The sequence below is a fragment of the Eptesicus fuscus genome, chromosome 16 (assembly GCF_027574615.1).
Source record: "Eptesicus fuscus isolate TK198812 chromosome 16, DD_ASM_mEF_20220401, whole genome shotgun sequence".
Taxonomy (NCBI): Eukaryota; Metazoa; Chordata; class Mammalia; order Chiroptera; family Vespertilionidae; genus Eptesicus; species Eptesicus fuscus.
This window is the reverse complement of record NC_072488.1, coordinates 18,175,075-18,201,739: the sequence shown is the minus strand read 5'-3', so window position 1 is coordinate 18,201,739 and position 26,665 is coordinate 18,175,075. Positions and strand designations below refer to the sequence as shown.

General features: G+C 40.1%; 1 protein-coding gene and 1 pseudogene across 2 annotated transcripts in view; both read left to right on the top strand.

The window, feature by feature from the left end:
* STRN (striatin) overlaps positions 1 to 26,665 on the top strand; it is an 86,489-nt gene that overhangs the window by 6,529 nt on the left and 53,295 nt on the right. The window lies entirely within an intron of this gene.
* LOC103305622 (40S ribosomal protein S3a-like) lies at positions 1,781 to 6,642 on the top strand (annotated as a pseudogene).

Genomic DNA, 26,665 nt, shown 5'->3' with positions numbered 1-26,665 from the left:
TTTTATAGTTGGTGTCTCTGTTCTTATATGTGAGGTCTTGGAAGTCCCTTTCTGTTGTCTATTGTTTTAGCTGATTCTTTGATGACTTTTTTTTTTTGTCTGCATAGTTATGTGCTGCTCACTATCCTTGAAAAAGTATAAGATTAATCTGAGGTCTCAAAGAAAGATAGCTTCTTCAGATAGCTTACTTCAGAAAGTTTTTGCATTTGCTTCTGGTAAATATCTGGAAGCATTACCTGGACTGAAACACTTTAAAGCAAATTCATTGCTTGAAGTTTTGGACCACCCAGGTGATGAATATTTTGGTTGTGAATACATATGCGGACCAATTTGTCTGTTTCCCCTTTGCTTTGAGGGTATAAGCCCTTTAGGGTCTTAGAAAAATGTTGGGTATATCTCCTGTTATGGTCCTGGTCTTTGATTTTTGCCTTTTGGGTTCTACAAGGCTGTTCAAACTAAAGTTCAAATTTGTTCTGATTGGCCAGCACCCAAAGGGTAACAGTGACTTTTGTTCCCTTACCTGACTGGGTTCCCAGTTTCTTTTTAGTTTTGACCAAATAATTCCTTACTGTCTCATTAGCTTTTCTTTTTAAGATGATTGTAAAAATATTTTATCCAGAATTTTAAAATCTATTTTTAGTAGGGGAGTTATTTCAAGGCACCATTGCTGGAAACAGATTTCTCTTATCTTACTTTCAAAAATTGACATATATGAATGGCCCTAGTAATTACCTGGGGAGAAATATTGCTAGTAGAAATTCTTTATCAAGGGATATACCTATTTAGCCCTAAACGTTATGTACTACCTAAGTTGACTTCTCTTTGAATTTCAATGGTAGAGGCAGACCTACAACTTTTCTTCAAAATCTTGGTAATTTAAGAGGAATTTAAAACAAACAAACCCCTTTACTAATCAGTCTTTGATTAGAAATGTGTTTGAAAGTCCAAATAATCTGGATTGGTTACTCTTTTTTCAGCCTACTGTCTGCTTGATGTTGGGTACACTTTCTGATTTATGAATGTTACTAGTATTATTCTGGTTTCAATTCTAGGCCATTAGGAAGAAAATTGACCCTGGGATATTTGGAATTTCTTGCTTTTGTGGCCATTTGGACAAAACAATCTATTGATTGTCATCATTTGCCTGTGGAAAGTGTGGGTTATCAGTGGGGTGTTCTCCATGTCCCCACTTGTTACTGGTGAAAGTGAGCTTCTTTGGCTGCCCTGGGAATAAGAATTTCCTGAGGCCCCCATGGGAGGATGAGGTATAGTGGAAAGCTTTATTGATGATGTAAGATTAAGGGGTTTACTTCCAAGGTCTCATCTCCCTCCGTCCTGCCATGGAAAAAGTACTATGTGATCGTCAACAGAGCTAGAATGAAAGCCACTGCCCAGAGCCTTTGCTCCATATTAAAGTCCAGTCCAGCATCTGGCTAGGTTAGGTGTGTTTCCAGCTACAGTTCATTGCCTCTGGGGTCCTCATGGCCCAGGGTCACATGGCAGGCTAGTGCAGGTGATGGAACAAGCTGATGTAAGGAAGCAGGAGGGAAGCAAGAGGAACAAGAGAGAAAGTTTCTTTGTTTGGGGATTTTTAAATAGGAGCATAACCAATGAATCCTTCAGGATTTCATGTGCTTGCAGTGGTTCCAACCCCCCTAGCCAATCCATGGTTCCCCAGGCTAGACTGACAGGCAAGCACCTTCCTTACTCACTCTGACTTCACTACACATGCACCCATCTTCCCCTTTGTTGGACCCTTTCCCCCAGCGATTTGCACGGAATGGACTGTGGTTCCCTGGGGAGTGTTAAGTTGCAGCTTCTTGGTGAAACTGCCCAGACAACCATGGTTATAATGTCTGGCCTTCCCTTTGCACCTTTCCTGTTATGATGATAACAATAGAATCATACAGCTTCGTCACTTTCAATTTAACATTTTTCTAGGCTTTATTTTTACTTGTAAGTTGTGGAAGATAACATACCCTCTAAGCATAGTAGTTGTAAGGTTTTAAAAAAGATAAAATATGTAAAGTTTATTTCCCATAATAGGTGTCCAGCAAGTTGTTTGCTCTTGTTGGTTGAAATTTCTATGGACAGAATGCATTTGATTGTATTGTTTATTTAAATCAAATTTTAGAAGAATTGGTTTCAGTGATCCATTTCACGTAGTAGCTATTTACATTCTCTTTGCCCTGTTAGTAGTGGTTCAAGGACAATAAACTGACTGTATTGGGAGGCGGGGGAAGGCCAGAGGTGGTAGTAGTAGGTGGTAATATTTTGTAAGCATTGAAGCCTACAAGTAATAATAGAGGAAAATTTGGAGTTTGGGAGAGAATCCTGAGGCAACAGAGAGAAGTTAGAAAAGGGTTAGAAGAAAAGAAGAGACAGAGGAGCAGAGATGTGGGAGAAGCAGAGACTGGGAGAAACTGCACTGAACATATTAACGTTCTTAATTTCTAAAGGATGTATATTAACTGTAGTCTTCATTCTAGCACTTGTAATTGTAGAATTCTAGGGCTGACTGGGATAGCAACTCCCTCCCTCCCTTTCTCCTCCCTCCCTCCCTTCCTCCTCAATTTTCTATCCCCTACTTTGAATTAAGAATATTTTACCTCCTGAGGGACCTTAGAATTTGGGTAATCTCATCCTTTGTTTTAGTACTTAGGGCCACCAAGATAAAAGGATTTGTCTTAGATCACTTGTGAGTTGGTATTGATTTAGTTTAGAACCCAGGTGTGGTAGTGCCCTGGCCATCATATTACACCATCTCCTTTAATTGGCCTTGTGAAGCTGCTTCTGATCTGAAGTAGCCAAATGAATTAATAACATTTAGATGATTAAGTATGTTTTGTATAGCTGTAAATTCTTATCACTTATTTTAAGTTTTCAAGTAGAATAATTTTCTTCAAGTAGAGTAATTCTTTAAGGGACTCAGGAAAGTCTTTAACAATTGGTGTTCCTCAAAGTTGTTAAACAATATCACTCTATTTTAATAATTTTATTTATTTTTGTGTAAAGAATACTGAAATAAAATGTATTTCTTTTTAAAAAAAAGTCTGCAAATTTGGATCTTTTTCAGCTTGTTTGAGAGTAGCCAGTTAAGTTCTGTGTGTGTGTGTGTGTGTGTGTGTGTGTATGTATTTTTAATATAGTTTGTGTTTATTGATCATCTATGAATTTGTGTAGTATTTTAGTTATTAGGTTATTCTTAGCCCATCTCTTATACTGGTACATATGCTATATTTGAACAAAATAATATGTTAACCATATCTTTGCTCTAATGCAGTAAGCTATTTGAGGAAAAACACACACTTTTTTGGGACAGACTAAATGCTGCTAACCTTTATTGTAAAAGTACTTTATCTGAACAGTGGAATATTAGAAAATGGAATGGAATGATGGAATATTAGAAAATATTGATATGTAAGAAGGAAAAGTTATTGTAGAGTTGGCTAGAAGCAGTATGACACAAGGAAAAATGAGTAGTTATTTTGTTGTGGAGACAACATGGGGAGAAAAATAAGGGAGTTGGAGCCCTGGGATTAAGGTGATCTTGGGGAAGCATTGCATAAGGTTGGGTTGAATAGGTATTTTGGGTGTGGCAAATAGGTTCTTGGCATTACTGCGCTATAGAGATCCAAGGAAAGGGCCAGGGGGAGTGTTTCATTACTCTGCACACAGGTTCCATTAGCACTCATTTACATGAGACAGAAATTGGATCCAATACCAGCATATCTAGTTAGTAGAAATAAACACGATGTCAGATTCCACAAGGGCGATACCAACTTCACCTGGTGGAAAATTACAGCCCAGGCTTGTTCTCAGTTTTTTGTTTATACTTCCTAAATGAGAAGGTTAAGTAGTCAGCAAAGGATCTTAAATTATAGGCACAACTAAAACCTGCTCCTGAGGAATGTGGATTCATATAAAGCTAAAAGGAGGGGATAAGGAGGAGCCAGTGGATCTGGGTCAGCATACTTCATTGAACTTGAAAAAGTAGAGTCAGTCGCGTAGGATGGTGCCATGGTCCCAGTAATTGACCATAAAACAATAATAGTTTCACTAATACATATAATAATACATATTACAATTGTTTATGATTTCTGGTTTTGGTCTTCCTTGAGTAAAGCACACTGAGTGCAAAATCCTAGATTTTTATGATGTTTCTCCCAATCTTTTACAGTTATTTCACTCACATTTAATTTGACAGTGATATTTTTAGTACATCTTCTTTATTGTCTTGTCTTTCCAAAGCATTCAGCCTCGTTTTTTTCCTTCATACCCATGTTTTATTGGTTTATGTAATATTTAATTGAATTATCTAATCAGAGTAATAAGTGCTACTGACATAAATAGATATGGGAGGAAACCAGTTGACTTTTAGTGTTCTTATACTACACTTTAGTGGGAACCGAAGTGTATGGGTGAATTATAAAGAATACTATACTCTAGGAGTGAATATTCAATGTGTCCTGGGCTTTGAGCAGTGTTTTATAAAGGGACTAGAGAATACTGGTTAATCCATAAGGTTGGTTAAGAGAGGAGTGGTGAGAACTTCTACTGTATCTCAATTATACCATCTATCACATACTTAGTATGGCTATTTCCTCACTAGACTGTGAGTCACTTAAGGGCGTTTTTACTTTCCTAAAGTCCAGCAGAGTGACTGGCACATTGTAGCTACTTAATAAATGGTTCTTGAATGAATCATATATTAGGATATGTTGTTACTGACTATTAAATATACGCCTGTATATGTATTATGTTCTGTCTCCCAGCTAGTTGTGTCCTTAGGGGCAGGTCTTATGTCCCAGACATCTTTGATATTTAAAATGTTTGTTGTAAATGTAGTAAATGTACAATATATGTTGCTATATGAAGAACAGCCTATCTATCCTCTTGCTTCTAGCTAGTTCTGCTGTCTGACTTCCATTGGAAAGAACCTTTTCGCGCAAGTAATGTCTGTGTTCTGTTGTGTAGAGCATCGCCTGGGCCCTGCCAAGTCATTCTGACAGAGCTCATTTCAGGGATCCCCCTGGCTTCATAATTGTAGCTTGATGTTAGTTGCAGCAAATGGTGCTTGGGTTTTGGTAGTTGTGTGTGTAGGTTTGTTATCTTTTCCCTTTGTGTGTTAAATACAGACTGCCAGGAAATGTCTTTGGCATTATGTCCTAAAACTCTTTATAATCAGCAGGGGTATGTAACATTTTTTTTCTTTTCTAAAGCCCATATCTTCAAATTTTATACACATTTCCTATTCCTTCTAAATAGAAAGCAAATGGAATATTTTTCTATGAAGACAAATCTTATTTTAAATAAAATATTATTTTACATTCTATATTTCTGATCGTTTATAGATGCACTAACAATATATTGTGATTTTAAAGCTTTTTAAAACTCTGCTTCTTTAAATAATAAAATGGAAATGCCTCTGTTATTCAGAATTTAGAATGAAAATTCTGATTTCCTTATCACTAAGCTTGCTTCTTTTAATCAAAAATTAAAGTTTAGCATTTTAGATCCTTATAGCTAGCAAACTAAGTGAGAAGCACAAAAACGCTAAAATATGGAAATGTTAAAGTTGCCAAAATCTCATAGAAATTTTATCATTGAGAATTTTTTTAAAATTATGCTTTTGTTTGCAAGGCTTTTGGTTGCGACATTAGGTGCTTACTGAGTACCTGGCATTCTCTTAGGCACTGGAGATACAGTGAAAAACAGGCAGGTGTGGTTTTACCTTACCACATGTAGCTTGTAATCAAGCAATGATTCTTAACTTCAGGTGGAGCTGAGTCCATTATGCCAACGGTAATACCCACTTTGGCAATGCCATTTTAGTTTTCCCCATTTAAAAACCAACCAACCATCCCTTTTCACTCTCTGAGCAACACCTTGGCGGTGGGCAAGAACAAGCAACTTATGAAAGGTGGCAAAAAGGGAGCCAAGAAGAAAGTGGTTGATCCATTTTTTGAGAAAGATTGGTATGATGTGAAAGCACCATAGGAAATATTGGAAAAACACTAATCATGAGAACTCAAGCAACCAAAATCGCATCTGATGGTTTCAAGGGTCGTGTTTTTGAAGTGAGCCTAGCTGATCTGCAGAATGATGAAGGTGCATTTAGAAAATTCAAGCTAATTACTGAGGATGTTTAGGGCAAAAACTACCTGACTAATTTCCAATGGCATGGATCATACCATGGTAAAAAAATGGCAGATCATGGTTGAAGCTCATGTTGATGTCAAGACTACCGATGGTTATTTGCTTCATTGATCCTGTGTTGGTTTTACTGAAATATGCAATAATCAGATTCGGAAGACTTCTTATGCTCAGCATCAACAGGTCCGCCAAATCTGGAGAACGTGATGGAAGTCATGACCCGAGAGGTGCAGACAAATGACTTGAAAGAAGGGGTCAGTAAACTGATTCCATATAGCATTGGAAAAGACATAGAAAATGCTTGCCAATCTATTTATCTGCTTTGTTAGAAAAATAAAAATGCTGAAGAAACTCAAGTTTGAATCAGGAAAACTCATGGAGCTTCATGGTGAAGTTAGGAGTTCTGGCAAAGCTACTGGCGATGAGATGGGGGCTAAAGGTGGGCAAGCTGATGGATATGAGTCCCTAGTTCAAGAGTCTGTTTAAAATTCAAACATTTAATGGTGACAAATAAAAAATCCAGTTTGTGATTAGAACAACAATAACAAAATATCAACCACATATTAAGTAACAACAAAAGAAACTCCTTTTTCAGCTGTTATCTATTGGTACTGTCATCCTGTCCCTTATTCTCTTTTATTTCTCTGTGCAGACCACATTTACTACCTTCAACCAAGTTAAAAATATATTTTTATTGATTTCAGAGAGGAAGGGAGAGGATAGAGAGAGAGAGAAACATCAATGATGAGAGAGAATCATTGATGAGCTGCCTCCTGCACGCCCCCTAATGGGGATCGAGTCCACAACCCAGGCATGTGTCCTTGACCGGGATGAACCTGTAACCTTTCAGTCCGCAGGCTGACGCTCTATCCACTGAGCCAAACCAGCTAGGGCTACCTTCAGTGTTTTACTAGTCTCATCCTTCTTTCTCTCTCTTTTTTTTCCTTTGTTCTCTTTCTCTTTTTGAGTTATTTATTTCTCAGTCTCTTGTGCTCTTGCTTTCAGTCCTCCATTCAGTTGTTTACCAGATTATACTGTGTTGTTTTTTTTTTCAATAGCTACTCTTTAAGTCCTTCCACTCTAGTTGAATCCTTCGTTTAGATACCTCATAAAATTACAGGTCTAGCTAGTCTTTAGCTTTTCCACATTATAATTCTATTTGTAGGATTTCTTACTAATGTCTTTACCTGGATGACCTACCGCTTGAAACTCAATCATCCATTTTAAAATTCATCTCCCAAACCAAGTTGATCTTCTCATACCCAGCTCCTCTTATCTTTTCTAGAAACCTAGATCATCTTTCACTGAAAATTTCATTCTTTGGTTCTTTCTCTCCCAGCTATGTATTTGATTTTGTAAACTCTGTGTAATGTTTTAAATCCAGTTGTAATCATTAAATTCCTAATGCTATTGTTACCTGGTCCAGATCCTCATCACCTCATATCTGGATGACTGCAAGTAGGGGCCTTTCTAAGTTTTTACCTCTGGTCTCTCCCTTGGCCAAGGTATTCTATGCAGTACTTCCTCTAAAGCTTCTAAAAATATTGATTTGTTCAGGCATTCTTTTTTATTTTTGCCTTTAGCAGATTTCACATTTCTCTATTATTAGGTTGTTTATATTTCCTACCTATTAGGATAGGAAACCAAAATAGTGCAGTCTTGCTTTGCACATGAGCCATGTCTACTTTTTAAAAAATATTATTGTTCCAAAGGACATCTATCTATACTAATAAAAGGATAATATGCTAATTAGACTGGGAGAACTTCCAGGAGACCTTCCGGACGTTCTTCTGGACAAAGCCATGGTGGTGGGGCCGAGGTAGAGGCAGTTAGGGGCCAAGAGGGGAGGGCAGATGTGGGTGATCAGGCTGGTGGGGAGGGCCGTTGGGGGTGATCAGGTCGGTGGAGGGGGGACAGTTGGGGGGGAGCAGGCTGTCACTGGGGGTCAGTTGGGGGCAATCAGGCCGGTGGGGGGGTCAGTTGGGGGTGATTAGGCTGGGGGGGACAGTTGGGGGCCAGCAGGCTGGTGGGGGGGGCGGCATTTGGGGGTGAGCAGGCCGGCAGGCAGAGTGGTTAGGGGCAATCAGGCAGGCAGGTGAGCGGTTAGGAGCCAGCAGTCCTAGATTGCGAGAGGGATGTCCCACTGCTGGTTTCCCCCAAGGGATCCCAGAGTGGAGAGGGTGCAGGCCCAGCTGAGGGACTCCCCACCTCCGCACAAATTTCATGCACCGAGCCACTAGTTCTTAAATATTCTTTCATCACCTTGTGATTTGTATTTCTCTTTCAGGTTTATAGGTTCTTTATTCAAATTTTGCTTAAGTCCTATTTCCACCATGAAGAGTTTTTGGATACCCTTAGTTTTTAATGATTGTTCTTATTTTAGTACTTGCTTTATCATTTGGCACTTAGGCTATGCTACCTAATACTGTTTACTTGCTTTTTATGAAACTATTTAGTTAATTTAACAAATATTTATTGGGCATCTGCTACATGCAAGTGACTGGGCATTGGAAGTATAGCAGTAAATAGCATAGAATCTATAGAATGCCATGTCCCTCTCTCTTGAGGCTTTAGCAGCTTCCTCTGTACCTTTTAAAAAATTTATTTCTAGCACCTATCACAGCTTGTGTTAATAATGGATGTTAAAATTGAGTTCAAATTTGCAAGAAGAAGCCCCTGAACTAATAATGCCAGAAAAAAAAAAAAACCCCACAAAAACCTACTATAGAGACGAGGATGATTATTCTGTAGGATGGGGATATCTTTTAGAAGGTAGCTGTTGTTGTGTATTCAGTAATAAAAATTTAAAAATTAGCCAAAGTAATATTGCCTTGGAAGATGTTATTTCAGCTGTATACCATTAGTCTATGAGAAGGATGCAAATAGAATGCAAACAAATATAAATCTTTTAAAATATATATATATATATATATTTATTGATTTTTAGAGGGGAAGGGAGAAGGAGAGAGGGATAGAAACATCAATAATGAGAGAGAATCATTAATCGGTTGCTTCCTGCATACCCCACACTGGGGATCAAGTCCGCAACCTGGGCATTTGCCCTGACTGGGAATTGAACCGTGAGCTCCTGGACACTCAACCACTGAGCCACACTGGCTGGGCAAATATAAATCTTATTTTAAAAAATCAACCAATTCATTGTTTTGGGATCAGTACTTAGGTGTTTTCCACACTGTGATCTTTTAGTTCCATATAATCACAGAATGTTAAACTTTCATTGTATAGTTGAGGGGACTGAAGTTCAGAAAAGTTGGGTAACTTGAATAAGATCACATTGATTAGTGGGAGAACCAGAAATAGGAATTTCCCAACTCCTAAATCAAAGAACATCGATAGTTCAATAATTGATATATGTATATAGTTGTGATCCTGAGTTATCAAGAAAAAATTAAGTTATGTTAGCTTTTTTAAAAATGAAATAGGAATTTCTTGATCTTTAAGATTCAATATATATCAACGCTTATATTCAATACATATCTATCAATACTTAAAATACATATAAGTATTTTTAATATGTGTCTAATAAGTCTTTCCTATTTTCCCTACATTATGTTCTATTTTGTTTTCTTTTTAGACTGTTTGAATAAAAGTTGTTACTTTGACATCTTGACCTAATATTTTATCAGGAAATGAGTATGTTATGATGGTTGAAAGTCAGGTAATTATTAATAAAAGGTTGACTTCCCTGGTTAAGGAATCTATAGTGATTTAAAAAATGTTTTTGTAAGTTTGCTATAACTTTAATACGAGAAGAGATTTAGAACTGAATCACTGACTAGACACCACCAATTTTTCTACAAAAAACACACACACCAGTTTTAGTCCTTATTTAGAATTGAGTTAAACTTAGATTTTATTTTTAGAAACTCTAAATTTTACATTTAGAAGTATGAAAGAAAACCAGTGGTTAGAGTGGTAAAACAGATTTTAATCAGGAGCTATTATAAAAGGGGGGAAAGACCTCAGCACATAATTGGGCTCAATCCTATCTAATAATAGACAAATATGCAAATTGACCATACCTCCGACACACCCACAAGCCACGCCCACAATCCAATCAGAGCGAGTATGCAAATTAACCCAAACCAAGATGGCTACAGCCACAGAGAGCAAGGTTTCTTAGGTAACAGAGGAAGCCAAGCTTTCCGCCTGCCCTTGCCAGGCCTAAGCTCCACTCAAGCTACAAAGTTTCAATTATAGAAGGTAAACAAATTCAAACAAATGGCGGCAGAATGGAGCTTGAGAAAGCAGGCCAGAGTTGCCGCCGGCAACAGGGGAAGCAAAGCTTTCCGCACACCCTGGCCGGGACCACCCGCTTAAGGCAACAAAGTTTCAATTATAACCCCAACACAAATGGCTACCGGCCTCAGAGGGAGCCCCAGGCTTGGCTCCGCTCCAGGCTACAAAGTTTCAATTGTAGAAGGAAAATAGATTCCAGATACCAGGGCCTCCTCTTGCGTTGCCAGGGGGCGTGGCTGGCCTGCAAACCACCACAGGCCCCTCACTCAGGCCGCCCCACACCCCAAGGGAACCCCCACCTGATCCGGGACGCCCTTCAGGGCAAACCAGCTGGCCCCCACCCCTGTACCAGGCCTCTATCCTATCTAATAAAAGAATAATATGCAGATTGATCATCACTGCAACACACAATATAGCTGCCCCCATGTGGTCAAAGATCCTGCCCCCATGTGTACACAAGATGGCCACCACAAGATGGCCAGCAGGAGAGGGCAGTTGGGAGGCACCCGGCCTGCAAGGGAGGGCAGTTGAGAGGGACCAAGCCTGCAAGGGAGGGCAGTTGAGAGGGACCAAGCCTGCAAGGGAGGGCAGTTGGAGGTGATCAACCCTGCAGGAGAGGGCAGTTAGGGGTGACCAGGCCGGCAGAGGAGGGAAGTTGGGGGCAAACAGGCTGGTAGCAAAGTGGTTAGGGGGTGATCAGGCTGGCAGGCAGAAGCGATTAGGGGCAATCAGGAAGGCAGGCAGGCAAGCAGTTGGGAGCCAGCAGTCCTGGATTGTGAGAGGGATGTCCGACTGCCCGTTTAGGCCCGATCCCGGTGGGATCGGGCCTAAACGGGCAGTCGGACATCCCTCAAGGGGTCCCATATTGGAGAGGGTACAGGCTGGGATGAGGGACAACCCTCCTCCGTGCACAAATTTCGTGCACCGGGCCTCTAGTTCTGAATATAACAAGGAATATGGGAATTTGTCACCTAGGAGGAGGGTGAGGTTTGGTGGGTGAAAGTTACTAAGAGGAAGTTACTTGACAGAATTCTTGCTGAAGGCAGGCCAGGGTGTTCGGATATCACCTGGAGGATGGTGGGTGATGAGGAATTTCATTAGAGATTGAGTGTGATGAGATTATAAAGGTGGGGGATTCTTGCTAGACCGACTTAGTGAGATTCTTGCTTAAATTAGGCAGCGATGAACCTGGAAGTTCAAAGATTGGTTCTTGTTTAGCAGAAGGCTCAGAGGACACTAGTTAACATGTAGCAAAATAGTCAATAATTATAAAAAACATATACATTAAAGCAATGAGGTACCCTTTTCTATTTATGAATTTTTAAAAAACAATAAGTAATACCCAGTGGTAGGGGAGATATGTTAAATTTTACTCTCATGCTTTATTAGTGGTATTGGCAGTTGGTCAGTATCTAATGGGAACTTTGCATATTAGGCTTATATATAGATATATATATATATATATCTATATATATAGATAGATAGTGAAGAATTATAATCTAAATGTCAAACTGTAGTGAAATGAGTATTACTGGGAATGCTTTTGGCTACAAGTAAATCCTCTTAACAGTGACATAAAAAAATAAAGTTAATTTTTTTTTTAAAATATATTTTATTGATTTTTCACAGAGAGGAAGGGAGAGGGATAGAAAGCTAGAAACATCAATGAGAGAGAGACATCGACCAGCTGCCTCCTGCACACCCCCCACCTGGGGATGTGCCCGCAACCAATGTACATGCCCTTGACTGGAATCGAACCTGGGACCTTCCAGTCCGCAGACCGACGCTCTATCCACTGAGCCAAACCGGTTTTGGCTAGTTAATTTTTCTCACATTCTATTTGTAGGTAGTCCTTTTCTTTGACATTAGCTATTGCAGTTGCTCAGTGATGACAAAGAATCTAGGCTTTTTTGATTCTTTCTGCTATCCTTTACCCCCAATGTACCGGCTTATTGTTACATTATGATTACAAGATTGCTAGACAGTATTGTGTTCCAAGAACCTTCCCCTCCAGTGTATGCCAGAAACTGGATAGCACTGAACCCCATCTATATATATAAAGAGCCAGGGTCTGTAATGTCCAAAATGACCGAAGGGATGACCAAATGCCAGGCTGCGTGCGCAGCAGGCTCAGGTGGGCGGGGGACTGGTGAGTGGGCTGAACTGCTGACCTCTCGGAGAGAGAGAGAGAGAGAGGCAGGGCTGATCAGCAGCTGCCCCAGGCTGCTGGCGAGGCCCAGAGAGGGGGAGGGGGGGCAAGGGCTGATCAGCTCTTGCCTCTCTCTCTCTCTCTCTTTCTGGGCCTCACCAGCAGCCGAGCGAGCCTCTCTCTCTCTCCGCGAGGTCAGCAGTTCAGCCCGCTCGCCAGCAGCTTGGGCGACTGCTGATCAGCCCCACATCTCTGATCAGGCCCGGAGATAGGCCTTGGAGATGCTAACTGGCATAGAAACCGACTAATCAGAACCAAATCTGGGTGAACTTCGAGGAGCCAATGGCTGCCTAGGAGGCGGAGCTTTGACGCTGACTGGCATAGAAACTGAGCAGTCAGAACCTAGTCTGGGTGAACTGTGAAGGCAGAACCTAAGGTGAGGGGGCTAAGGAGGGGTTTTAAGGGCAACAGCTGTTTGGTGTAAGGTGTAAGAAAGCGGTTCAATTTTTTAATGACCAGTTTGGCAATATAGTGCATATGGCTGGCTATCAGTCCGGATATAGGGATTATGTATTTTTGTCTGCCAAGAACATCTCCTCCTGCTGAAAAAGGCTCCCCCCCCCCCCCAATTTAAGCAATCCTATTCTATATCTATACTAATAAAATGGTAATATGCTAATTAGACCGGGTCGACGGGCCATCTTCTGGATGTCCAACTTCCTTCCGGAGAAAGCCATGGTGGTGGGGACTGAGGCAGAGGTAGTTAGGGGCGATCAGGCCAGCAGGGGAGGGCAGTTGGGGAGGAGATCAGGCCTGCAGGGGAGGGCAGTTGGGGGCGAGATCAGGCCGGCAGGGGAGGGCAGTTAGAGGCCATCAGGCCGGCAGGCAGAGGCAGTTAGGGGCAATCAGGCAGGCAGGCAGAGGGGTTAGGGGCAATCAGGCAGGCAGGCAGAGGCAGTTAGGGGTGATCAGGCAGGCATGTAGGTGAGCGGTTAGGAGCCAGTGGTCCCAGATTGCGAGAGGGATGTCTGACTGCCAGTTTAGGCCCGATTGGGGCTAAACTGGCAGTTGTACATCCCCCAAGGGGTCCCCGATTGGGTGCAGGCTGGGCTGAGGGAACCCCCGCCCCCTGTGCATGCAGTTCATGCACTGGGCCACTAGTATATAATATATATTTTCTCATACATACATATACTTCACAGCTTCTTTTTGGCATATTTGAATTGCCAGGATCACTACTTTTGTGCTTTGGGGCCATTATTAAGTAAAATAAGGGTTATTTGAACACAAGCACTGCGATGCCCCCCAGTTGATCTGATAGCCAAGTTGGCTGCTAAATGACTAACATGCAGGAGCTTATACAGTATGTATACACTAGGCAAAGGGATGATTCATGTCTCAGGTGGGACAGTGTGAGGTTTCATCATGCTACTAAGAATGGTGTGCAATTTAAAATTTAATAATTGTTTATTTCTGGAATTTTTCATTTAATATTTTTGGACCACAGTTGACTTCAGGTAACTGAAACTGTTGAAAGCGAAACCGTGGAGAAAGGGAGACTATTGTAGTTACAGACATTAAGAACTCAGTAAAAGCAGATGAGCCTTCTTTATCAGCGAGTGATAAAGTTTCCCAGAAGTACCTTCTCCCCACCCACAGCAGACATTCATATATATCTCACTAGTATACTCTGGTTTCTCTTCTGACTGTATAAATCTTTCACCTTATATTTAACTGGTTACATAGCTATGTGTGGACACACACAACCCAAGACAGCAAGCATTTGGCTTTCCAGATCCTATAGTGGGAAGTTACAAGGTGGAAGGGGGTTGGGAATATGTATTTTGAATAGCTAGTACACAGAATCTGCCACAATGATTAAGTAAGAGTTATGGTAAATTTACTTAGAGATCTATAATAAACCCAATGAAAATGATGGTCATAAAAACAGTAATAACACAAAAACTGCATAACAAAATGTAAACTATAAAATTCTATACCATAATTCTATCTATGTAGAGAAATGGATTGAAAGGAAAATTAGAAGGAAAGAATTCAAAGGATAAAAATAGAAGCAAAAGTAGAGTGTATCTGAAAATCTTTGCACATTACTTTTTTTTGGATGATGTGGAGGAAGGGGCTGGTGTTTTCATACCAGGTTATGGGGTATTGTGTAGCATTGTCAGGCCCCTTTTACCAAAAATAAATTTTGCATTGCTGCCAGCCATATAAAGATATATCTGTAATTCATCTGTCTGTGAACATTATTTTATCTTTTTAACAGGTATGGTATGCATGATGCATCAGAGCTGCCCTTTTAAAAACTTGAAAAAAATATTCCAACTTACAGTAAAGTTCCAAGAAGAGTATTAAAAAATCTTTGCCCAACTTCAATTGTTAATATTTATTTTATTTTTAGAGAGAAGAAGGGAGAAAGAAAGAAAGAGAGAGAGAGAAATATTGATGTGAGAGAGAAACATTGATCAGTTGCCTCTGGCACACACCCCGACTGGGGATCAAACCCACAACCTGGCTATGTGCCCTGGCTGGAATCAAACCCTCCATCTTTTCGTGTACAGGATGATCCTCCAACCAACTGAGCCACACTGGTCAGGGCTCAGTTGTTTATATTTAAAACTGTGATCATTTGGTATATTGTTTTACTAGTTAGGCTCTCTAGTTTTTCATGTAATGATCTTTCATCAATATAGTCTCATGGCTCTTCATTTTGATATTGTGTTGATTAATATTGACCTTTTTTAAAAGGTAAGCTTTTATTATATCTCCTGTTTATATTTTCTATTCTGTTTTCCTTTGGAGCACATCTTATAGTTTATTAAATAAAATGTCATGCATTTGAATACTTTTATTATAGGCATTTAGCTCTGATTATAATAATTTCTTCAGCAGTCAGAAAGGCTTATGCTATTTCTATACAAATGTTAAGAAAAAGGACTCCTTTAAAAATACACAGTATTTTATGTAGATTAAGCTCTGTAAAAAATGGACTGTGTCTCCGGTGTTATCCTCCCAGTGTTTAGCACAGTTTGGTTACATGGTAAGCTCTCAGTAAATGAATGGGTGGATTTTATTGCAGTATATTGGTTAGACTGTAAAAGTTATTTTAAAGAATATCTACTAACTCTATGTGTGGTCGATGAGGATTTAACTATTTTGTCCCCTTCTTGGCTCACCTTCCTATTCCCCAGTTATAGAAAAACTAGTGGCCCAGTGCACGAACTTGTGCACATTAAAAGGAAATTAATTAGAACAAATATTTTAATATCGCTATTCGCCCTTTCTCTATAATAGAAGTGTCAACCGAATTCACGAGCGACAATGAGAGATTGAAACACACACGTGCGATTGGCGCCAGTGAGAGCTTTATATGTATCGCGCATACGCGAATCAACTTAGCCTTTTATAGATATAGAATAAACTTGCTTAATTAGACCTGCTTTCTGATGTAGCTAAACTTTTTGCAGCCAGTGAAGCACCCCAACTTCTCTTTCAGGTAATTGTCAGCAACATAGCAGTAAATATCAACACAAAGCAGATTATTATTGTAGATCACTCAGGGAGAACAAAGGGTAAAATATTTAACTGCAGCAGTGTTTGACTATATTCTGCGCAGTGAGAAAACCTGAAGTCATTTTCAAGGTCCACCATTTCTTACTTTTCAGTTGGGTCAAGTTTCTAAACTTTCTAAATCTTTGTTTTCTGGCTAATGAGAAGAAAATAGGATTTCACTGAGTCTCCTGTCTACCTACTCCAGGACTTCTGTGAGGATCAAATGAGATGAGGCACTGGAAAACGCTTCACAGACATTTGGTTAAAGTGTGAAATGTTTGCACCTGGCTATAAAGCAAGTCATGTTCCTGGGCTAAAGAAACTTCAAGGAGGCTAGTCACTAGAGAGAGGAAGCCAGGTGTTGCTACGTGATATCATTACCTAGCGCCCACAGCGACCGTTTCTGGGCTGGACTGGGCTGTGGGCCACATTTTGTGCCATGGGATCTCAGCAGTGTTGGCTGTGATTTGATGGGCTGTTACTCTGGGGGGTGGCGGGGCCTGTGTCCCAGTTGGGGGAAGCTGAGTGTTGCTTTGTGGGTGTCAGGTTCTTGGTGCCATTTCTCTGTGCATGTCATGGCAGCTCCTGTGTTGAGTGTCTGCCCCCTGGTGATCAGTGCGTGTCATAGCAACCAGTCGGATGGTTGGACACTTAGCATATTAGCCTTTTATGTATATAGATATTTAAAATTATTGTTTATGTTTATGTAAACATACATAAATAATAACTGCTTATGAGCCAGCCAATAGTATACTATGATTGTTTCTTTTCCTATGCAACTTCTGGTTTTCCTGCAGTTAATGATTACCTCCTTTTTTTCATAGCTTAATTTTCTTTGAGCATTGTTCTACTTTTGTTTCCATAAACTTCAGTAGCCTTTATATACAAATTAATATGTGGTGAAAATTACCAAATGATTTTTTAGGCTCCTTACTCCCTTTTTTCAACTATTGATCTTATTTCTAGAGTTTCCTGCCTTGCTCTAATGTAGGCTACCTGCTATTTTGGCCTGTGAGCAGTTCTTATTTTAAAACTTTCTTTTGCTGCCCTCCATTGTTAGAACTCTTGTTTCCCGAATTCCATGTCTTCTTTTTAATTTGTCCTCTTAATGGTATTGTTGTCTCTTGAGTAAGAATATATGCTGAATGGAAATGTATGTTTTGGACATTTGTGTTCTAAAAATGATTGAATAAATAAGTAAAATTTATGATTGAAAGAAATGTTAGATAAGTAAATAAAAATGACACAAACTTTATAAGGAAATTTCAGGGAAGTCACTAGTTTGTTAAAAGAGAAAGCTAACTATAGAGTTAATACCGGCATAAGATATAGTTTTTGAGTTAAACATCAGTTCTTTACTTGCCTCCAGAGTTAAATAGGCATCCCACTGTATTTTATTTGTATATTCACTGCTTTTGCCTATAACTTCTGGTTCTAGTAGCACAAAACATATGCTACCAATTCACATGTATTTTATTCAGCATACATGTTTCATTCACTGGACTGTGAACTCTGTATTATTTGTTTGTCACTACTTTAGCTCTAATGTCCCTAGATTTTGATGTGTGTATGCATAATAGGGGAAGCTATGCTATTAACCTGAAAATGCCAGAACTTTGAAAAAGGTGTTAAGATTGAACAACTTAGGGCATGTGGTGTGGAGACTGGTACTAGAGTGTTTATGAATTTAGATTTTGTTACTAGTGATTCATATTTTCATTCAACAGATGTTTTTCAAGTGCCTACTTCATGCCAGGTCCTGTTCTAGGCACTGGAGAAAAACAATGATTATAACAGATCCTACCCATATGAAGCTCAACTGGACAGTAATAAATAAACTCGTTCTTAAAATGTTCGATGGTAATAAGTGCTGTGATAAAGTGTGATAAGTGGGGTATGGAATGCGTGGGAGGGTAGAATGGGGAAGAAAGGCTCTGCTGATAAGGTGCCATTTGACCTGAGAAGATGAAATCTGAGCAAGGAGTGTTCCAGGCTACTGGTTGGTTTTCTCTGGCATACAATCATGGCCTCTAGCTAGCCCTTCCTTCTAAAGACAACATCACCAAACCTGATATCAAACCTAAGCTCAGAATCACCTAGAGGACCTGTTAAAACCGCTTTCATCTGTCAGCCCCACCCTCAGTTTCTGATTCAACAGGCTTGGAGTGGGGTCTGAAAATTTGTATTCCCACCAAGTACCCAGGTGGTGCTAATGCTGCTACTCTGGGACAACACTTGGAGAACCACTGACTTATACCATTTGTGACACATTAGGTGGCCAGAAATAAAGCAAAAGGGCCTGGTAAGAGCAAGGAACACAGCTGTTCCAGAACCCCAGCTCTTTACCCCACAGAGGTATGAATCTTATATAGGCCCTCAAGCCGACTGACTAGTACACATTAGCTTTTTTGATTCTCCCAGATTCCTTGTTTATGATTGTGTTTTTACCTGTATCCTGATAAGAAAATAAGTCCGCCATTTTCATCCAGTTCAATAGAGTGTTTGGGGGAATATTTAATACCTACCACAGTCCAAATTGCTGTAAGGAAGAATAAAGGAAGGGCAAAACCAAATTCCTTCTCACAGTGCACTTCCAATCTAGTGTGGGTATAAGAGCAGAACACATACGTATACAAAAAAGCTAAGATGAGACCTTGGATTCTCCTAATAAATGAGGCTTGGAATTGCAAATGTCAAATATTCACATTTATTCATTTAACAATATTAACTGATTGCAATTTTAATTGGTATTTCTCTTGCATGTGCTTTTTCATATGTTTGAGCCTTTTGTATTTCCTTTCAATCAACATGTCCTTTGTATGTTTTTCTATTGAGTTCTTGACTTTTTCCTTATTGATTTGTAGGTGCTGTTAATATATTTTAAAAAGTAAACTTTTGTGATTTGTGATGACTGTTTTCCAATTTTTTTGCACATTTGCTTAAAAATAATTGTCTTCTCATGATATTTGTTCAACAACTTTTTATTGCCATAAGTAAATATTTTATTTTTTCTGAGGTTAACTTTATTAGTCTTTTATGGCTTTGGGTTTTGTCTTATTTTCAGAAAGGCATCCCTAACCCTGAGATGATTAAAACAAAAACAAACTCTAACTTTTCTTCTTACTTTGGGGCTCCTTTAAAAAATTTTTTTTAAATTTTTTTTATTAAGGTATTATATGTGTACATATCTTACCATTGCCCCCCCCCACCCCACTCCCATGTATGCCCTCACCCCCCAGAGTTTTGCGTCCATTGGTTATGCTTATGCATGCATACAAGTCCTTTGATCTCTTATCTTCCCCACCTCTCCCTAACCTTCCTGCTGTAATTTGACAGAATGTTTGATGCTTTACTGCCTCTGTATCTATCTTTTTGTTCAAGTTTATAATGTTCTTTATTATCCATAAATGAGTGAGATCATGTGGTATTTTTCTTTCATTGACTGGCTTATTTCTCTTAACATAATGTTCTCCAATTCCATCCAGGTTGCTGCAAATGGTAAGAATTCCTTCTTTTTTATGGCAGCATAATATTCCATTGTGTAGATGTACCATAGTTTCCTAATCCAGTCATCTGCTGATGGGCACCTAGGCTGTTTCCAGATCTTAGCTATTGTAAATTGTGCTGCTATGAACATAGGGGTGCATATATCCTTTCTTATTGGTGTTCCCAGTTTCTTAGGATATATTCCTAGGAGTGGGATTACTGGGTCAAATGGGAGTTCCATTTTCAGTTTTTTGAGGAAACTCCATACTGTTCTCCACAGTGGCTGCACCAGTCTGCATTCCCACCAGCAGTGCACGAGGGTTCCTTTTTCTCCGCATCCTCGCCAACACTTGTCGTTTGTTGATTTGTTGATGATAGCCATTCTGACAGGTGTGAGATGGTACCGCGTTGTTGTTTTGATTTGCATCTCTCGGATAATTAGTGACGTTGAGCATATTTTCATGTGTCTATTGGCCTTCCTTCTGTCTTCTTTTGAAAAGATTCTATTTAGGACCGTTGCCCATTTTTTTATTGGATCATTTTATCTTCCTTTTACTAAGTTGTATAAGCTGCCTGTAGATGTTGGAGATTAAACCTTTATCAGTGATGCCATTTGCAAATATGTTCTCCCATGCAGTGGGCTTTCTTGTTGTTTTGTTGATAGTTTCTTTTGCTGTAAAAAAGCTTTTTATTTTGATGTAGTCCCATTTGTTTATTTTCTCTTTAGCTTCCATTGTCCTAGGGGCAGTATCGGTGAAGAAGTTCTTTTGGCATATGTCTGAGATTTTGTTGCCTGTGGATTCCTCTAGTATTTTTATGGTATCCCGTCTTATGTTTAAGTCCTTTATCCATTTTGAGTTTATTTTTGTGTATGGCGTAAGTTGGTGATCTAGCTTCATTTTTTTGCATGTATCTGTCCAATTTTCCCAACACCATTTATTGAAGAGACTGTCTTTATTCCATTGTATGTTCATGCCTCCTTTGTCAAATATTAATTGAGCATAGTGGTTTGGGTCAATATCTGGATTCTCTATTCTGTTCCACTGATCTATATGTCTGTTCTTGTGCCAGTACCAGGCTGTTTTGAGAATAGTGGCTTTGTAATACAGCTTGAAATCTGGTATTGAGATCCCTCCTACTTTATTCTTCTTTCTCAGGATTGCTGTGGCTATTCGGGGACTTTTTTTATTCCAGATGAATTTTTGGAGAGTTCTTTCAAGGTCTGTGAAATATGCCGTTGATATATTTTTTTTTAAATATATTTTATTGATTTTTTTACAGAGAGGAAGGGAGAGGGATAGAGAGTCAGAAACATCGATGAGAGAGAGACATCGATCAGCTGCCTCCTGAACGCTCCCCACTGGGGATGTGCCCGCAACCAAGGTACATGCCCTTGACCGGAATCGAACCTGGGACCCTTCAGTCCGCAGGCCGGCGCTCTATCCACTGAGCCAAACCGGTCAGGGCTGCCGTTGGTATTTTAATGGAGAGTGCATTGAATCTATAGATTGCTTTGGGTAGTATGGACATTTTAATGATGTTGATTCTACCAATCCATGAACATGGTATGTTCTTCCATCTGTTTACATCTTCCTCTATCTCTTTTTTCAGTGTCCTGTAGTTTTCCGTGTATAGGTCTTTTACCTCCTTAGTTAAGTTTATTCCTAGGTATCTTAATTTTTTTGGTGCGATGGTAAATGGGATTGCCTTTTTAGTCTCTCTGTCTGTAAGTTCACTATTGGTGTATAAAAAGGCCATAGATTTCTTGGCGTTAATTTTGTATCCTGCTACATTGCCGAATTCATTTATTAAGTCTATTAGTTTTTTGACGGAGTCTTTTGGATTTTTTATGTACAATATCATGTCGTCTGCAAATAAAGACAGCTTTACTTGTTCTTTTCCAATTTGGATGCCTTTTATTTCTTCTTCTTGTCTAATTGCAATGGCTAATACTTCCAGTACTATGTCAAACAGGAGTGGTGAGAGTGGGCATCCCTGTCTTGTTCCTGTTCTTAGGGGAAATGTTTTTAGCTTTTGTCCATTGAATATGATGTTTGCTGTGGGTTTATCATATATAGCTTTTATTATGTTGAGGTCTGAGCCTTCTATTCCCACCTTGTTGAGAGTTTTTATCAAGAAAGGGTGTTGGATTTTGTCAAATGCTTTTTCTGCATCAATTGATATGACTATGTGATTTTTATCTCTCAATTTGTTTATGTGATGTATCACGTTTATTGATTTGCGGATATTGTACCATCCTTGCATTCCTGGGATAAATCCTACTTGGTCATGGTGTATGATCTTTCTGATGTACTGCTGGAGCCGATTTGCTAGAATTTTGTTGAGGATTTTGGCATCTATGTTCATGAGGGATATTGGTCTGTAATTCTCTTTCATTGTGTTGTCTTTTTCTGGTTTTGGTATTAGGGTGATGCTGGCTTCATAGAAGGAGCTTGGAATTGTTCCTTCCTTTTGAATTTTTTGGAATAGTCTGAGGAAGATAGGTTTTAGTTCTTCCTTGAATGTTTGGTAAAACTCTCCTGTGAAGCCGTCAGGCCCCAGGCTTTTGTTTGACGGAAGCTTTTTGATGACTGCTTCAATTTCTTCCATAGTTATTGGCCTATTGAGCTATTTAGATTCTTCTTGATTGATTTTTGGAAGGTTATATTTTTCTAGGAATATGTCCATTTCCTCCAGGTTGTCCAGTTTGTTGGAATAGAGTTGTTCATAGTATTTTGTAACAATCCTTTGTATCTCAGCGGGGTCTGTTGTTATTTCACCTCTTTCATTTCTGATTTTGTTTATTTGGGTTCTCTCTTTTTGCTTCTTGGTGAGCCTGGCTAGAGGTCCATCAATCTTGTTTATCCTTTCAAAGAACCAGCTCTTGGTTTTGTTGATCTTTTGTATTGTTTCTTTGGTCTCTATATCATTTATCTCCGCTCTGATCTTTGTTATTTCCTTCCTTCTGGTTACACTGGGCTTTTCTTGCTGCTCTTTTTCTAGCTCTTTGAGTTGTAGGGTTAGGTAATTTATTATCATTGTTTCTTGTTTTTTGCAATAGGCTTGTAGAGCTATGAACTTCCCTCTCAAGACTGCTTTCGCTGTGTCCCATAGATTTTGGATTGTTGTGTTTTCATTGTCATTTGTTGCCATGATGTTTTTTATTTCTTCCTTGATCTCTCTGATGACCCAGTCCTTGTTTAATAGCATGCTGTTTAGTCTCCATGTGTTTGATTTCTTTGGATTGTATTTATTGTAGTTGATTTCCAGTTTTATGCCACTGTGATCTGAGAAGATGCTTGATATAATTTCTATCTTCTTGAATTTGAAGAGACTTTGCCTGTGACCCAGCATATGGTCTATCTTTGAAAATGACCCATGTGCACTTGAGAAGAATGTATATTCTGTGGCTTTGGGGTGAAATGTTCTGAAGATGTCAATTAATTCCATCTGGTCTAGTGAGTCATTTAGGATTGCTGTTTCTTTGCTGATTTTTTGTTTAGAGGATTTGTCCAATGGTGACAGTGGGGTATTAAAGTCTCCTACTATGATTGTATTGCTATTAATCTCTCCCTTGATATCCTCCAGGAGTTTTTTTTATGTATTTGGGTGCTCCTATATTGGGAGCGTATATGTTTACCAGAATTATTTCTTCTTGTTGGATTTCACTCTTTAGTATTATGAAGTGGCCTTCCTTATCTCTTGTTATGGCATTTACTTTGAGGTCTATTTTTTCAGATATAAGTATTGTTACCCCAGCTTTTTTTTTTTTTCATTTCCATTTGCCTGAAAGATATTTTTCCATCCCTTCACTTTCAATCTGTGTGAGTCTCTTGTTCTGAGGTGGGTCTCTTGTAGACAGCATATATATGGGTCATGTTTTTTTATCCATTCAGCCACTCGATGTCTTTTGATTGGAGCATTTAGTCTGTTTACATTTAAAGTTATTACTGAAAGGTATTTGTTTGTAGTCATATCTATTTTTGTGTCTGTATTCCTTCTTACCTGTTTATTTCTTCTTTTTACAGTATTCCCTTTAGCAATTCTTGCATTGCTGGTTTGGTGGTGATAAACTCCCTGAGCCTTTTTTTGTCTGCGAAGCTCCTGATTTCCCCTTCAATTTTGATTGATAGTCTTGCTGGATATAGTATTCTTGGATTCAGTCCTTTGCTTTGCAGCACTTTGTATACCTCCTTCCATTCACTTCTAGCTTGTTGTGTTTCTGTTGAGTAATCATTTGACAATCTGATGGGTGTTCCTTTGTAGGTAACTCTCTGTCTCTCTCTTGCCGCCTTTAAGATTCTCTCTTTATCATTTATATTTGCCATTGAAATTATGACATGTCTTGGTGTGGGTCTTTTGGGGTTGATCCTGCTTGGGACTCTCTGTTCTTGCGTAACTTTTACCTTTCCCATATCCGGGAAGTTTTCTGTCATTATTTCTTCAAATAGATTTTCTAATCCCTGCTGCTCTTCTTGTCCTTCTGGCAGCCCTGTTATACGCATGTTACTTCGTTTCATGTTGTCCTGAAGCTCCCTTAGGCTTTCCTCCTGCTTTTTAATTCTTTTCTCCAATTGCTGTTCAGTTTGAGCTTGTTTCTGTACCTGATCTTCTAACTCACTAATTCGGTCCTCTGCTTCTTGTAGTCTACTGTTGAAACTTTCCATGGTATTTTTGATTGTAGCTATATCACTTTTCATTTCTTCCTGATTCTTGCATAAGTTGTTGATTTTCTCATCCATCAGATGTATAAATTCCACGACCATTACTCTGAACTCCTTTTCGGTCATGTTGCAAGCTTCAGCTTCACCAATTTCCTTTCTTGGCGACTCCACATTTTCTTTCCTCTGTGAGTTATTTCGTTTCCCCATTCTGGCTATCACCAGAAAGCTCAAGCTTCCGTTTGCGTGGACTGGGCCGTGTGCTGTGGGGACTTCGCTCCACCCGAGTTTCACTGAAGTGCTCTGACACTAGGACGTGTGGCTGCCTTTGGTTGGTGCGAACCAGACTTGCCCAGGGTCAGTGTCCCCAGTGTTCCGTGTGGTCTCGTGTGCACACTTAGAATCAGGAGCCCTGTCTGCACCACACTGTTGGTATGTGCCGAAAATGAGATCCTTAGCATGTGCCAGGAGTCAGAGTTTCCCTGTGTCTGCACCAAGAATCGAGTGTCAGAGTCTCTGTTGCCTTGTGCGGTTTCTCGTTGAGAATCAGGGTCCCTGTGTGTGCATGCACCAATAATTGGGGTCGCTGGCTCTTAGTGTGAATGCGCTGTGAGTCAGGGATCCCAGGCAGCTGTGTCCGGCGTGCCAAATTCCCTGAAGTGGAGCTGCGTCCTGTGTGTGCTCTCTCTACTGAGCCAAACCGGCTAGGGCGCACACTCTCAAATTCCTGAAGGTGAGCTGCCTCCATGCACTCTCCCAGATTCCCGGAAGGGGGGCGGAGTCTGTCCTGGGGGGCGGAGTCTGTCCTGCGCGCCAAATTCCCCAAAGGGAAGCCCCTCTGTGCACGCTCTAAGATTCCCCGAAGGGGAGCTGTGACCCGCAAGCCAAATTCCCCCAAATTCCCCGAAGGGGAGCTGCTTCTGTCCCGCGCGCCAAATTCCCTAAGGGGGAACGAGTCCCTGCGCAAAGCTCTGCAGCTTGGGCGAGGGGCGGGTCTATCAGTTACTTTGGCACTATCGCGAGGCTGAGGGCGCTCTGCAGCTTGGGCGAGGGGCGGGTCTATCAGTTATTATGGCGCTATCTGCGCACCTGCGGGGAGGGGGATAGGCTCTTTGACTCACAGAAATCTGCTGGGAAGTCTGGATTCTTGTTGTTTGTTGGTCTGAAGCTGTGATAGCAGTTCTCTGTCCCCAGTGGCTGCAGGGTCCTGGTTTGTGTCAGAAGCCAGGATCCGAGTCTCAGGCAGCTCTGTTTCTCAAGATGGCGTGGTCTCCGCGTCCACACCAGCCGCCGAGAAGTGTCCGCTTTGTGCGCGGGGCTCCGCCGTCTAGGACTGCCCGGTTAGGCAGCCCCTTTGAAGACCTGCAGAATCTAACTGACCCTAGCTCATACACACACACACACACACACCACACACGTCTACACTCTCCTCTATGGGTTCCTCACTCACACTCTCTCTCTACCTTCCTGCCAGTCCCTTTAAAAATTTTTGACGCATTTGGCATTTGATTTGATGTGGGAAATAATTTTCAGATGGCTGCCCATCAACATTTATTGAATAATCCACATTTTCCCCAATCATGTGCTCATAGTGTCACCTTTAGCTTTAACTAAATTCCTGTATATATTTGGGTTTGTACCATGTGTGTCTCTATTTATGAATCGCTACCACTTTTTAAGTGACTTATAAAATTATAAGTTTTAAAATATTTTAAGGCTTTTAAGTAATTTGTTTATTGTTGCTTTTTAATTTTTCCATATATGAAAAGTTAACATGGGTGGTGCGTGCTGACGGACTAAATAGCCATCTCAGATGGTATTTAAGAAAAATTGAATTTATTTAAGGAAAAGGATGGGGAATGGAATAACCAAATGGAAGGGGCTGCACAGCACCTTGCCAAGGGGACATTGGGTTGATGATGGCAGCACTCAAGACCTGGAGTTTCATCCTTGTATGCAGTCACTGGCGGGCAGCTCTTATAGACAGTGGGTCTGGGGGCTGAGCTGGTGAGCTTGGAATGCTCATGGAATGCAATTGTGCAATCAGGTGTCTTTAGGATTGTTTCAGTTCCTTATATGGTCTGATTCCTGGTGTCCAGCAAGTTTTTCCTGGCCTTTCTCCTGTGGGGGGAAGCTTACAAATGGCCTTTTAACGATTGTATTGCTCTGTAGTCCTAACAATATGTACTTTAGAATCATTATGTATGATGTTTTTAAATATATTTTTATTGATTTCAGAGAGGAAGGGAGAGGGGAGATAGAAACATCAATGATAGAAACATCAATGATTAGAGAGAATTATCTAATAATTAGAATTACCTCTAATCATTGATCGGCTGCCTCCTGTACACCCCCTACTGGGGATTGAGCCCACAACTCGGGC